The 13,793-nt window shown below is 44.9% G+C and overlaps 1 long non-coding RNA gene across 1 annotated transcript in view; it reads right to left on the minus strand.

The window, feature by feature from the left end:
• The window catches only part of LOC117693962 (uncharacterized), a 72,345-nt gene that overhangs the window by 1,575 nt on the left and 56,977 nt on the right, over positions 1-13,793 (minus strand). The window lies entirely within an intron of this gene.

A 13,793-nucleotide genomic window follows, 5' to 3' on the forward strand; every position in this document is an offset into this window, starting at 1 on the left:
GAACAAGTGGCTTTTCCCTTTTACTTTTGTTGCTTATTTTGTGCAAGTTCTCTCTCTGTCTCTATGTGTGTCTTTCTCGGCCCTTTCCCGTGCTTTATTCTAAGGCAGTATTTCATATATCCCAGGCACACACATTGAACTATGTGTGCAGCCAAGAATGCCCATGAACTTTTTTTTTTTTTTTTTTTTTTTTTTTGGTTTTTCCGAGACAGGGTTTCTCTGTGTAGCCTTGGCTGTCCTGGAACTCACTCGGTAGACCAGGCTGGCCTCGAACTCAGAAATCCGCCTGCCTCTGCCTCCCAAGTGCTGGGATTAAAGGTGTGCGCCACCACCGCCCGGCTGCCCATGAACTTCTGATGCTCCCCCAACCACCTTCACAGCTCTGCTGTTATAGGCACACATCACCACACCAGGTTACACATCGCTAGGGATGGAACCCAGGACTTTGTGCAGGCTAGCCCTCTATTAGCTGAGCTACATTCCCAGTCCTAAAAAGCATCCTCCTTATTCCTATTTAGTTCCAGGTGTAGAGGAGACCTAGGAGTGACTAAAGCCCTGCCTCCGCTTGAGGAAGACGCTCAGGAATAAGTACTGATGCTAAGTATAGAAGGGGGTCCAGTGAAATTTGGGGCTTCACGGAGGTGAAACCTTAAGCCTCCTCTGGAAGAGAGCCTGCAACAGACCTTGTTGACAGTCTAGATGATTAGAGCCAGCAAAGACTCGAGCTTCCAGTTGGCAGCCGGAGACTAAAAAACCCAAACAAATCAAAGAAAAAACACGAAAAAACTCACCCCCCCCCCCAAAGCCACAACTGGTTTCTGTACTCCAAAGTGGGAACAGATGTGAAAATCCAGCTTTCACCTCCTGCCTCCCCCCTCCCACGCTTTCTTCTGTCGCAACACAGAGGAGGGAGAGAGAAGAGAGGACATACAGTAGCCTAGAGTGAATGGTTACTCTGTTTTTTCCACTTCCTGGGCTGACAGCCATTATTCTCATTGGACTTTATTCTACACCACACACACACACACACACACACAGAGAGAGAGAGAGAGAGAGAGAGAATAAGCCAGCCTGAGCTTATACAAGCAGCTTTTTTTCATCAGCCCAGCTGCAATCTGCCTCAAAGTGTAGCTCTCGGCCAACTGGCCTTTTCCAGTGCCAGACTCCTAGATGCTTTTCTGAAGACTCTAGACTTGGATTCAACCAGCAGCTGGGAGCTCCTGAGACCTGCTAGAGACACCATGCTGCACACTGCTATCTTGTGTTCCCACTGTTCCTGCTCTGAAAGACTCAGCCCTTATTTCAAGCAGGAAATTCTTTCTTGCTTTAGGGATTCCATCATTTGTACCAGATTCCACCAGAGAACTCCTTCCTGCCTTGATACTCACTGTTAAAAAACCTTAAATAAATACTGCTAGTCCCTGACAAAGGCCCTATATTGAAACTCTAGCCCTTCCTCATCATTGCCAAACTCAGTGGCCCATTACGACCCCCATCCTAACGGGCAGGGTTGAGGGAGTTTCTAAAGATAAAACAGCCTTGTCTAGACAACTCCAGAGAGAGAAACTTCAGGCTTGCAAATGCTATAGACCCAGTAGTTGTACTCCGCAAACTTCCTATATAAACTCAAGTATACCTTGCTCTTTCAAAGACACCCCTTTCCCACCCCTGCACTTTGATATTTGAAATAATTATTTCCATCTGCTGAGGTCAGATGGGTCTCTTTTTCTGCTTCCCGTCTTTAAGCTGCCCCAGAAACTTCACACCCACCACATCTGCCATTCATCCTCGAACTGCCCCAAGTAGACTCCTTCAGAGGACAGCTGTCAGACCCTAACATCTGTAGGTTTTGGTTGATCTTGTGGCTTGACATCCCAAGGGCTCAACAATTTATAGCTACAAAATTCGAAATCTTTTTGGTTGGCATCCTGCAGTCACTGAGAATTTGAGGGTTTCTTCTTTCCCATTTGAATAATGACTCTGGAGTGCCAAATGAAGTCCTCATCCTCATCTTAGCCTTTATGCTCAGCTCACGCCAGTCATGTAGTGGAAGCAAGACAAAACCCTATAGGAAAACCGACCGTTTCACCAGGAGACAGAACATCATTCGTGAAGATAAGCTATTGAGGGACAGTAGGGCTGGGAACCAGGAAGCCTATGGAGGTTGGTCCCATGATAGCCTTCCCTTCCCCAACCTCTTCAATGTGTTCAGATGTTTTATGTGCACGTGTTCTATGCACCACATGTATACAAGTATCAGCTGAGGCCAGAGGAGGCGTCATCTCATCCCTTAGAACTTGACTTGTAAACGCTTATTAGCTGCTATGCAGGTGCTGAGAATTGAAATTATGTCCTCTGAAAGAACAGCCAGTGCTCTCAACTACTGAGGCGTCTCTCAAATCCTTATTGCCATTTTCTTGACTTTTCCCCAACTTAATATAAAAATATCTAGGAAGCCACAAAGATGGAGCTGTATGTGAGACAGAACTCTAGGTTCCACCATCTAGAAAAGACCAGATTTATGCCTTTCTCAAAGGTTTTCAAGCATGGCACCCAGAGTTTTACCGTATTCCTCTTAAAATAGCCACTACACATTGTAGAACAGAGTACTGCCATCATACTCCTTCTTAGCGACCGCAGAGAGTGGCTCCTTCTCCATCCGAGCCATGCCTCGGTCAGAAAATTGCTATGAGTATGGAAGTCCCTGGCTGACCAGCAAAGGAATTGACCAGCCACACACACAAAACGTGTGTTGGTTGGTACAGGAAGTAGATGACCAAGATGTTTTAAGAAGTTTCCTCTAGAAACTAGTGTGGAGGAAAGAGAGAGCTCTCTAATTTGCTGTTTTTCAAGGCAGAGGTTCTCTGTGTAACCCTGGCTGTCATGGAAATTACTCTATAGTCAAACTCACAGAGATCTGCCTGTCTCTGTTTCCCGAGTGGTGACCAAAGGCAGTCACAACCACTGCTCGGTTCTTTCTCCCTGAGATTGTTTTTTTAAAAACCTGGACACTATTGAAACTAAAGACTGATCTGTAAGACCATCAAGGATACAACCAAATAACAGTTCTTTTCACACAGTTCTGCAGGGCTGTCATCTGAGGCGAAAGCATGAGAAAGTGTGGGTCCTTCTGTGCCCTTAGAGAAAAGGGTCTTCCTCAGACTTATGGATGGCTGTCTTCTCCCTGGCTTCACACTGTCTTCCCTTTGTGCTTCAGCACTCTTACAATCTCTCAATTAGTCTCTTTTGTTGTGCATTTTTTTGTTGTTGTTGTTTTGTTTTGTTTTCTGAGACAAGGTTTCTCTGTGTAGCCCTGGCTGGCCTCGAACTCAGAAATTTGCCTGCCTTTGCCTCCCGAGTGCTGGGATTAAAGGCGTGGGCCACCACTGCCCACTTGTTGTGCATTTCTAAAGGAGCACCTTGCTTTGCCCTGGCTATCAGAAAGCCAACAAATCACAGTTCTCCCCAACACAGGAAACAAAAACCACGGGGCCAGATTACAAAACCTACTTTTGGACAAAGCACTCTCTGAGTGATTTATGCCCCCTCTAAAGACGCCACCTCTAATAGATTCCATAACCTTCTGCCACATTATTACATGGCCTCAAGGAGTGACCTCACTTGGGGGAAGTCAGGGAATAAATAGACAAATGGACACACAGACAAGCTGGAGTTCGGTGGACTGGATGCTCTGATGGAGAAACCACAGCAGCCTGGAAGGGCGGCCTGTTTATTATATAGAGTCCAATGGGGTGAAGAGTTATTGCCTGCTGATACATAGCTGATCAAGGAGAGAGGCTGATCTAGTCAGAGTAGGTGCAGTCTCTGTAGGGCACCAGTCTTCGGACCATAAATATTCAGGGAGAGAAAGCTGTGGTGAAAATTTCATGCACACACTCTCACTAACATTTGCACTTAGACCCCTAAGGAAGATTTTAGGATCCCTCTGAATTGCATGGGGATGGGGAGGGAACTTTGCCACTCTATGGGGCTGAGCATATGCTCCTTGACATGGCGGTGTCCATGTCAACAACACACATTGATTCAGGGCTTCCAATGATTCGCGAAACCTTGACCAACACCACCAGCAACTGGAGAACAAATGCTGGAACACAGGATCTTATAGGGATGTTTCCTATTCAAATCCCAGCTCTCATGCAAGTCAAAAAAGTAGATGGGGGAAAATCTGCTCAATTTTAAGGCTTAAACGTCCTGTTTGTTTGGGACAAGTGAGATGTCTCAGTGGGTAATGGGACTTGTAACCTGGCACCAAGCCTGATGACTAGAATTCAGTATCCAGAACACACGTGGTGAGAAGAGAGACATGACCACAAGTTGACATGATTCCCTACCTTCCCTACTTACATGCACACACAAAATACAATAATATAAGAGAAGAAAACCGTTTTTGTTTAATCTCTGTCTTCTGGGCCCAGCCACGTGGTGGCCGAAGTTCCTCACTTCTGAGAATCAGCTCTGAAAAGAAGCAGGGCACAAAGACGCAGATACCTGGCTAGCTAGAATGCTGACTCAGCAAGAGACTCTGGATAGATACAGAATTTCAGATTTCAGTCTGTCCCTCAGTACAGGAATAATACTGCCGCAGTAGGAGGGCCAACTAAAAAAGAAAGAAGCATGTCTCACAGTTTCTCTAAAGAAGAGGAGGAGGAACATGTGTCAAGACATGTGTCTTTTATTTTTAAACATCGTTTCCAAACATCCTTGCATAAACCAGACAGCGCAAGAAAACAGCATTTTTTCTGTGGTGGCTTCTCCTTCCTGACAACAGGGTCTGGTATTGCTGGGGCTGGCCTGTAAGCCCCTATGTAGGCCCACTATCCCTCATGTCCTGATTGTCCAGCTCCACATCTAGGTTTCTGGGGGACAACTGCCACCCTCATCCCTAACACACATATTCCCAATGTAGCATGTCCACCCAGCAGATAGCCTCCTAGCCTGTGGTTCCTGACCTCATAACACTGAAGTGATCCATCATTTTTGGTTCTAACAATATGTGGGGAACCCGAAGACACAGACTTTTCAAAGATGTTTGCAGTACCTGACAAAACCTTCTGGATGAGGCTTCCCACTCTGTGCTGGTGGCAGAGCCAGAGCAGGCAGGCTGAAGCCTTTTGTCACATCTCTGCCCAGGAGGAGAAGCTCGGTCTGGCCCGGGTGGGGGAGGGGCAGGTCTTGTGCCTGTGCAGTGAGGCTTTTTATTGCTGCTGCCTAAGTGCAGGAGCACAAATACAGGGAGGGGAGGCAGGCCTGAGGGGACCCTCTGAGGAGACACTGCAGCCACCAGCAGAGGCCAGAGCAGGAGCTGCAGCTGCCAGCTTCCAGGCAGGCAAGGCTGACTGCACCACTCAGCAGAGCAGCTTCCCTGCTTCCTTCCCTTAAAGGGGAAGCCTCCTCACAGAGGAGAGCTACAGAGGAAAGCTTTCAGCAGCTCATCAGAGAGAGGCACTGTTACCAGGGAAGGAAGAGGCAGGGTGTGGAACAAGGGCAAAGGCACAGGCAGCCCCAAGAACACCAAGGTGCACAGCCTCCGGGGCTCTCCAAAGCCCAGGGATGAAAGAAAAGTAGAAACAGCACTTGAGACCTTCCTGAAACCCACAGTTCACCACACCCAGAGCTAGAGCTCAGCCTAGTGGGATGGGTGCAATCTGGGTCCTGGGGGTGTGGTGTGGGGTGTGCTGATGTGGGGTGAGCTCCAGTCCAACCTCAGCTTGATCTACAGGGTCTGAGGGCCTGTCTCAAACCAAACCAAACCAAACCAAAGCAAACCAAACTTCAGCATGGACCATCAGCGCTCTTGCTTCTGAGGAGTCATGGAAACACACAGGAGCTAAACCCTGAGAGAAGCTCCTCCCTGGACTATAGGGTGTTCCCAGACAGCTCACAGAAGGGAAGTTCTGTCCTCTGTGTACCACAGCAGAGGCACATGGCAAAGGTCCTCCCTTGTAGGTGATGGGTACTTTGAGCACCTGATGTAAGTTTCCTTTTTTCAAAACCACTTTTATGATTTTTTTTTTAATGTTTTAACCTCCCTGCTAGCCCACCACCCAGCAGAAGTAGTGGGAAAGAAAGGATACAAGAAGTGGACCTGTTTAGAAAGGTCCTTTGGAGTAACTCCCATCTGTGTTGTCTGGAAATCAGCAGTTTAGTTTACAGGTTAGCAGTGGCAGCTCCATCCATCCACTTGCCAAATGCTTTACAGATAAAGTCGGGATAGCAAACAGGAATTAGCAGAGATGACACTACCTAGCAGGGACAGTCAGGCCTCGGCCTTGGCACAAGTCAGCAAGAGGGACCCAGAGGGATGCCAGGAGAAGTTCCCGGTTGTGCCTCTCTCAGGGAAGCGAAGGTCATCGAAGACTGAAGACCCACAAGCGTTGTGCAGGTAGCTCTACAAGCAGGCCAAGCTCGGCCCCCATCACTGTCCATAGAGTCCTATTTATACCCTCTGAACATCACATGTCCTCCACAGGTCTTGCTTGCCTCAGCACGTGTCTTGCCTTAGCATGTGCATCTATCTCAGCTGACATCCCTCTGGCAATCAACCCAAGTCCGTGAATGCAGCAAAAAACTGCAGCACACCACCTGAAGTTTTTGGATGTGTTTCTCTCTATGGAGTCCTGACAAATGCAGCTCAACTATGCATTGTAAGCCAGACCAATACATGGGTGTTGTTAGCAAAGACTCCTTCATCACGTGTTCTTTCTCGTGCTTGCTTTAGCAGAACATCCTTTCTCCTGTGTCTGCTTCAGCCAAACCTTCCTTCACGTGTTTGCCCCAGCAAACCACCATCCAACCAACTTTCCAAAGAAGCCCTCTAGTTTCTATTTCAACCTGATGCATGCCAGGTTTGTTCAGCCTGAAGCTGTGCCGGATGTACCCCACTCCTTAACAACTTTCTGCAGACACCGGAGGGAGCTGGGAAGGAAAGTTCTGTGTACCACAGCAGAGGCACATGGCAAAATTCCTCCCTTGTAGGTTACAGGAACTTTGATAATCTGGTATATGCCAGGTCTGTTCCGGCTGAAGCTGTGCCGGATGTACTCCACTCCTTAGCAACTTTCTGCAGACACTGGAGGGAGCTGGGAAGGATGCTGAAACAGCTGCCCTGATTACTGGAGGAGGACCACTGCCTCGACATTAGAGAAAGACCCAGCTATGGCACACAGACCTTCACACTTGGAGACTCAGTAAAATATGGCATGAAGGAATAGAATCTACCCTTTGGGTCCATTTCTCTTTGTGTCTTATGTCTCAGAAAGAGCTCTAGTCTTTATCAAACAACACCTTAAAAAGATGAGGATTACTGCTGGGCAGTGGTGGTACACACCTGTAATCCGAGCACTTGGGAGGCAGACGCAGGCGGATTTCTGAGTTTGTGGCCAGCCTGGTCTACCGAGTGAGTTCCACGACAGCCAGGGCTACAAAGAGAAACCCTGTTTTGAAAAAAACAAAACAAAACAAAACAAACAAACAAACACGATCAGGAAAGATGGGAAAAGACAAGGGCTCTTTGCCTAGAATCTTATTAGTTTTGCATGGGAAGAAGTCACTTTATCGACTCCCTATGAACGCACAATAGCCCAGAAAATCACAGACATGTTGCTTTCAACTTCTATAGTGGATGTCATGTCTGAACCTTCCTAGCCTCAGCTCAGACTGGACTCTGACTCAGTAAACATTCAGCATTCTTTAGTAACCTTTTGAAATAGCTTTGTTTGCCAGGCCAAGTCATTACCCTCTTATCTATCTGCTCCTACCTCTGGAATGAGCATCTAGTTCTCAATTAACTCAAATCTCCAGCAGGTTAGAACCCCACACTGGTTCCAGGCTCTTCCAGCTAATCTTCTCTACTCTCAAAGCTCTGGCAACAGCCAGTCTGCCTCTCCCCCACTTTAGCCCAGGACAGTCTCAGTCCCCCAGCTGCTTTTTGCTATTCTCAGCCTTTCATCTACAACAAAAGTATTCCCTCTAACCATGGAAGGCATCGTCCATGTGTTTTATTTTATTTTACTAAGCTCTTTGCACACACTTGTTTTCTTCAGTGTTGCTGTCAACCCTAATGCTTCCAGCCAATACTGTTACACACACACACACACACACACACACACACACACACACACACACACACACTTCTGAGACAGGGCCAGGTAGGGCCAGGAGAGAAATATGTTACGTAGTTTAGATTAAAGCTGTTTTTTATCTTAGCTTGTCAAAATTGCACTCCACAGGGAGTCCAAGGTATTGGCTGCGGAGTTTTCTTTAAAATGGGTTAAATTGAAAGGCGCTGAGCACTCAGTAGGAAAACAGACTGAATTCATAGTTGTAAACCTCAACGCATATTATCAAGCTTGCTGCATGTTCCCAACAATAGTTCATTTTGAAATAGCTTTGTTTGCCAGGCCAAGTCATTACCCTCTTATCTATCCGCTCCTACCTCTGGAATGAGCATCTAGTTCTCAATTAACTCAAATCTCCAGCAGGTTAGAACCCCACACTGGTTCCAGGCTCTTCCAGCTAATCTTCTCTACTCTCAAAGCTGGGGAACTTATGCTGACAAAAGATTCTTCCAGATTTTTTTTTTTGTACAGCAGGTAGATCTTCATTTACTGATGGATCCACACAGCTTGGATTTGTCTTTCTTTTCCTTTTCTCTTTTTCTGGTTGTTATTCAATTGCATGTGTGTGTGTGTGTGTGTGTGTGTGTGTGTGTGTGTGCTCGAGTATGCGTTTGTGTATGAACCTACCATCCATTTGCTACCATCCATTTGCGTTACAGAGTCATGAGAATGGACTGGCAGTGAAGTCTATACTAAGGCAAGCACAATCTTGATATTACAATCTTCCTGGGTTTCCCCCCCAAGAGCAGTGAGTAGAATTGGGCCACCCTACTTGACTGTGTTTATTCTTTCATTATTCTCCACTATCTCACTCCCCTTTGTCCTTCCCCTCATTGTTACCCTTTTAATCTGGCTTTGTCTTTCCTCCCCCTCTCCACTTAAACACCTGTGACAGGAAAGAAAGGGAGTGGGGCCGGACTTGTTACTCCAGGGCCTGCTTGGGTTTGAACACAAAGAAGAAATGATTACTCATAAGAATTTGTCCACCTGGGCACAGTGATGCATGCCTTTAATGGAGCACAAGGTGCTTGGGTTAACTCAGGATCTCAGGCCCACCCTGGTCTACATAGTGAGTTCTAGGATCATACCGGTCACACAGAAAAACCGTAATTTGAAAACTCCAACGTTAAAACTTTTGATGGTTCTGTGTAATCAAGGGATACTGTAGAGAAAGTGGCTGGGTTACTTTGCAGTTGCTTTTTCCTATGTAAGGTGGGGAAGAATTGCTACTACCCCACGTCCACCTCAGGAAGCAAAGTGTACGCAGGACTCCACGGACATGGGCGAGAGCCATGAACGTTAGGGGACTTTGCCTTGGAGCTCAGAGTCATAGTGGCATGAAACTCAGCAGCAGGCCTAGAATGTGCTGGAGGTCACAGAGGGAGACTGTAAACCTGCCTCAGAATCAGTCATAGCTTGCTCATGGGCAGGACAAGCTAGAATTTAGGTCTCTCCAGGAGCCATTTCCTTCGCTCCTTTAAACGGTGAAACTAGGAAGCCAAAAACTGCAAGAATTTCTTACACATGCCCTGCTTTCTCTATGGAAGCCTTCAGTTTGGGAAAGGTACCCTGTTCTAGGTGGTTAAAACCCGAAGCCACAAGAGAACAATAAATGAACTTCTGCAGTGGAATGAAAGATTAATAGCAAGGTTCCCTCAGTTGCTATAAAACTTTTCAAACTACACTTCAATACTACAAGGAAACAGCAGACAAACCTCCCATTTACTTATGACTTCTAAGCTGCAGTGGCTTCATGGCCTGCACTGCTGGAATAGCTCTTGGTAGTACACTGGTTATTGCCTCAGCAGTGATGAAGATGAGAAGGCAGACAGAGGCTGTGCTTGCCCTTTGCCATGTGCAGTCCAGATGCTGTAGATGGTAAACCATGGCAAGGCCTGGTAGCCTGATAAACCATATTCACAATTGGGTGGCTTCCGAATTCAAGTCCTATATGTTCATTTTAGACTCCTACATAAGGAAAATAAATATACCCAGTATGGGATCGTAGCATTTTAATTGTGAGGTGATTTAAGACTTATAAATAATACTTTAGGGGCAGGGAGTGTAGCTTAGTAGATACAGTGCTTGCTTACCAGGCATGATGCCCTGGGTTTGATCCCCAGTACAGCATGAACCAGGCATGGTAATTATAGTACCAAGAAGAAGGCGGCAGGATTAGACATAGAAGGTCAGGGCTGGCAAGATGATCTAGTGGGTGTCTTAATTGGGGTTTCTAATAATGTACTAAAATACCATGACCAAAAACCAGTTGAGGAGGAATGGACTGATTTCATTTTAACAGTCTTTCTTATACCATGTAGTCCTACCTGACTAGCACCACTCAGTAGGCCTCTCAATATCAATCAATAAGCAAGAAAAGGTCTCATAGGCCTGCCTACAGGCTCCTGTTACAGAGCTCTCATAGATATGTCTAAGTTTGTGTCAAGTTGACAAAAACAAAACAAAAACCCAAAAATCCAATCAGCACATGAGTGCCAGTTTGACACATTAACACATCATCTATACACCATACCCCTCTGTCTGTCTGTCTGTCTGATTCCAAAGATCTCTTAAGGTAAAAGAACTGTGGCTCCTCAAAATTGGAAAAAAAAAAAAAAAAAAAAAAAAAAAGCCGGGCAGTGGTGGTGCACGCCTTTAATCCCAGCACTTGGGAGGCAGAGGCAGGCGGATTTCTGAGTTCGAGGCCAGCCTGGTCTACAGAGTGAGTTCCAGGACAGCCAAGGCTATACAGAGAAACCCTGTCTCGAAACCCACCCCCCAAAAAAAAAGAGGGGCTGGAGAGATGGCTCAGCCTTCACGTTAAAGGCTAGGCTCACAAACAAAAATATAAGAAAAGAAAAGAAAAGAAAAGAAAAGAAAAGAAAAGAAAAGAAAAGAAAAGAAAAAGGGTACATAATTCTATTCCAAAAAGGAAGAACAGAGCAGTTAGAATCAAAGCAAAGAAAACAAACACTTCAACAATGTCAAAAATGCAATGCTTGATATGGGCAACCCCACTCTCAATCCTCTGGGAGCTGGAGGGCCTCATTCCCATCTCTGGCTTTGTTTCTGCAGCAAACCTAGCTTGTCTCTTAGGTCAGACTTGCTCTACCCCATAGCTGCTGCTGTCCTGTCATTTCCCAGCTGGGAAGTTTGAGGCCAGCCAGCCACCACTCACAAAAAACGTCAACGTAAAAAGTGACCAAAATGAACAGAACAAATTCTAAATCTTCAAAATGGATATGTATACAAGGGTCATCTTGAATTTCTGTTCTGACATGCTCACCTATACATCCTGAGTTCTAAAATTATAGGTGTGTCCCACTGCAATCAATTTTATAGAGTTCTGGGTATATGGAGTGGTGATTTTATGCAATGGTGCAGATTGAACCCCAGGCCTCACATATGCTAGGCAAAAATATTACAAACTGAGCCACAAAGATAAGACTGGCTCATTCTTGATATTGTATATCACTTATAGCAACTTTGTATCTATTTAATGGACATCGGTACTATATATACTTGTAAAATTATTACTGGACAAAGACATATTTTTCACTATTTTTTTCCCTTTATCAATCTGGTACCTTTTGACTTTCCTGTGATTCTGATCTCACAATAAACTTCTAGAATATTGTACTTCCTAAAGTCATTTGATATTTTACTAAAAGTGCTAAAGGAAATGGTAGTAACATTTTTTGCTATTTCCCTTTTCATTGTCAGATACGTTAAATAAACCTCATATTAAGCAGTTGTTTCACAAATCTTCTGGCAATTAATGTTCAGAAAAACAGGAGAGGACTGTATATGTAAGTTTTGGAGAAACCAATTATGGATTAGAAAATGAATAAATATTCTGACTGTGCTGCGCTGGTAGCTGGGAACATTGTAGAACATCAGCTATGAAATTTGTGGCTTTGATAAGATTGAAGCCATAGTAGTTCTACAAAATAAAAGCCAATTCTAATTCACTGGTATTAAAAAGTAATTCAACTATTATAACCTTATGGGTACGATGGATTGTGTACTGGCAACATACAGAGGAAATGCTTTTCTGATACTTCAAGTCTGACACTGTCAAACCTGACATTGGTTCCTATACCTAATTGTAGAGAGTGGACACCTACAAGCTGCCCTCTAAGCCTGACATGTACACTATTGTGTGCCCTCAATCTCAAGATAAATTCAAACATGGTAATTTTTTTAACCAAAGAATAAGACAGCATGATATTTAGGGAAAAAATAACAAAAAACCCCAGAAAACAAAATGGCCAGGAGGTGTTAGCGCACACCCTTAATCTCAGTGCAAAAGCAGGCAGATCTTTGTGAACTCAAGGCCAGCCTGATAAACGGAGTAAATTCGAGGACAGCCAAGGACATACAGTGAAACCCTGTCTCAAAAAACAAACAAACACACAAACAAACCATCTGCATTCTCTTGTTCATTATAGGATCATCACAGTATTAAAAAACAAACAAACAAACAAACAAACAACAAACAAAACCTCCTGTTCTGCGCTGGAGACATGGCTCAGCTGTTAAAAACAGTAGTGGTAGCTAGGCAATGGTAGCACATGCATTTGATTCCAGCACTTGGAAGGCAGAGGCAGGTGGATTTCTCAGTTCGAGGCCAGCCTGGTGGTCTACAGAGTGAGTTCTAGGACAGCCAGGGCTATACAGAGAAACCCTGTCTCGACCGCCCACCCCCACCCCAAGCGAATAACCAACCAACCAACCAACCGACCAAATTAAAAAACAAAACCAAAAACAATAACAACAACAAAAAACCAGTAGTGGTTACTCTTCAGAAGACCAAGTTTAATTCCCAGCACCACATGGCAACTCACAATCATTTATAATTCCAGTTCCAGAGACTGCAATGGACTCCTTTGGTACCAGGAATATACATGACACAGCTATACATGCATGCAACACAAAACCAAACAAACCCAATGTGTGGTGGTTCAGGTCTATGTTTCAGCAATTGGGAGATGAATGCAGGAATATCATAAATTTAGGCTCATCCTCAAATAAATAAAGATAGCAAGTTCAAATACATCAAAACAAACTAATGGCGCAAACAAACAAACAAACAAAGCAGGGGAAAACAAATGTTAAGAATAAAATAAATGCTGCTGTGCAGTGGAGGGATAAAATCTCAGAAAGCGGGAGGCGGAGGCAGGGAGATATCTGAGAGCTTGAGGCCAGCCTAGTCTACAGAGAGTTCCAACATAGCCATAGGAAAACCCTGTCTTGAAAAACAGAACAAGAATAACAACAAAAATGCTACAGATCAAAAACATTGCAACGAAATGAAAATTGCCTTTTATAAGCTTATTAGGAGACTGAACAAAGCGAAAGAATCCCTGACAGTGAGAATAAATTAGAAATTTCCTAAGAGACAGGACCAGTGAGATATTTTAACAGTTAACAGCACTTGCTGCTTTATAATGTGGCCTGGAGTTTAGTTCTGCCACCTATAGTAGGTGGCTGACAAATGCTTGTACCTCCTTCTTCAAGGGAGCTGAAGTCCTTTTCTAGCTTCCCTGGATACATGTACACACACACACACACACATATATATATACATACATACCCACACCCACAGAGAGAGAGAGAGAGAGAGAGAGAGAGAGAGAGAGAGAGAGAGAGAGG

The sequence above is a fragment of the Arvicanthis niloticus genome, chromosome X (assembly GCF_011762505.2).
Source record: "Arvicanthis niloticus isolate mArvNil1 chromosome X, mArvNil1.pat.X, whole genome shotgun sequence".
NCBI lineage: Eukaryota > Metazoa > Chordata > Mammalia > Rodentia > Muridae > Arvicanthis > Arvicanthis niloticus.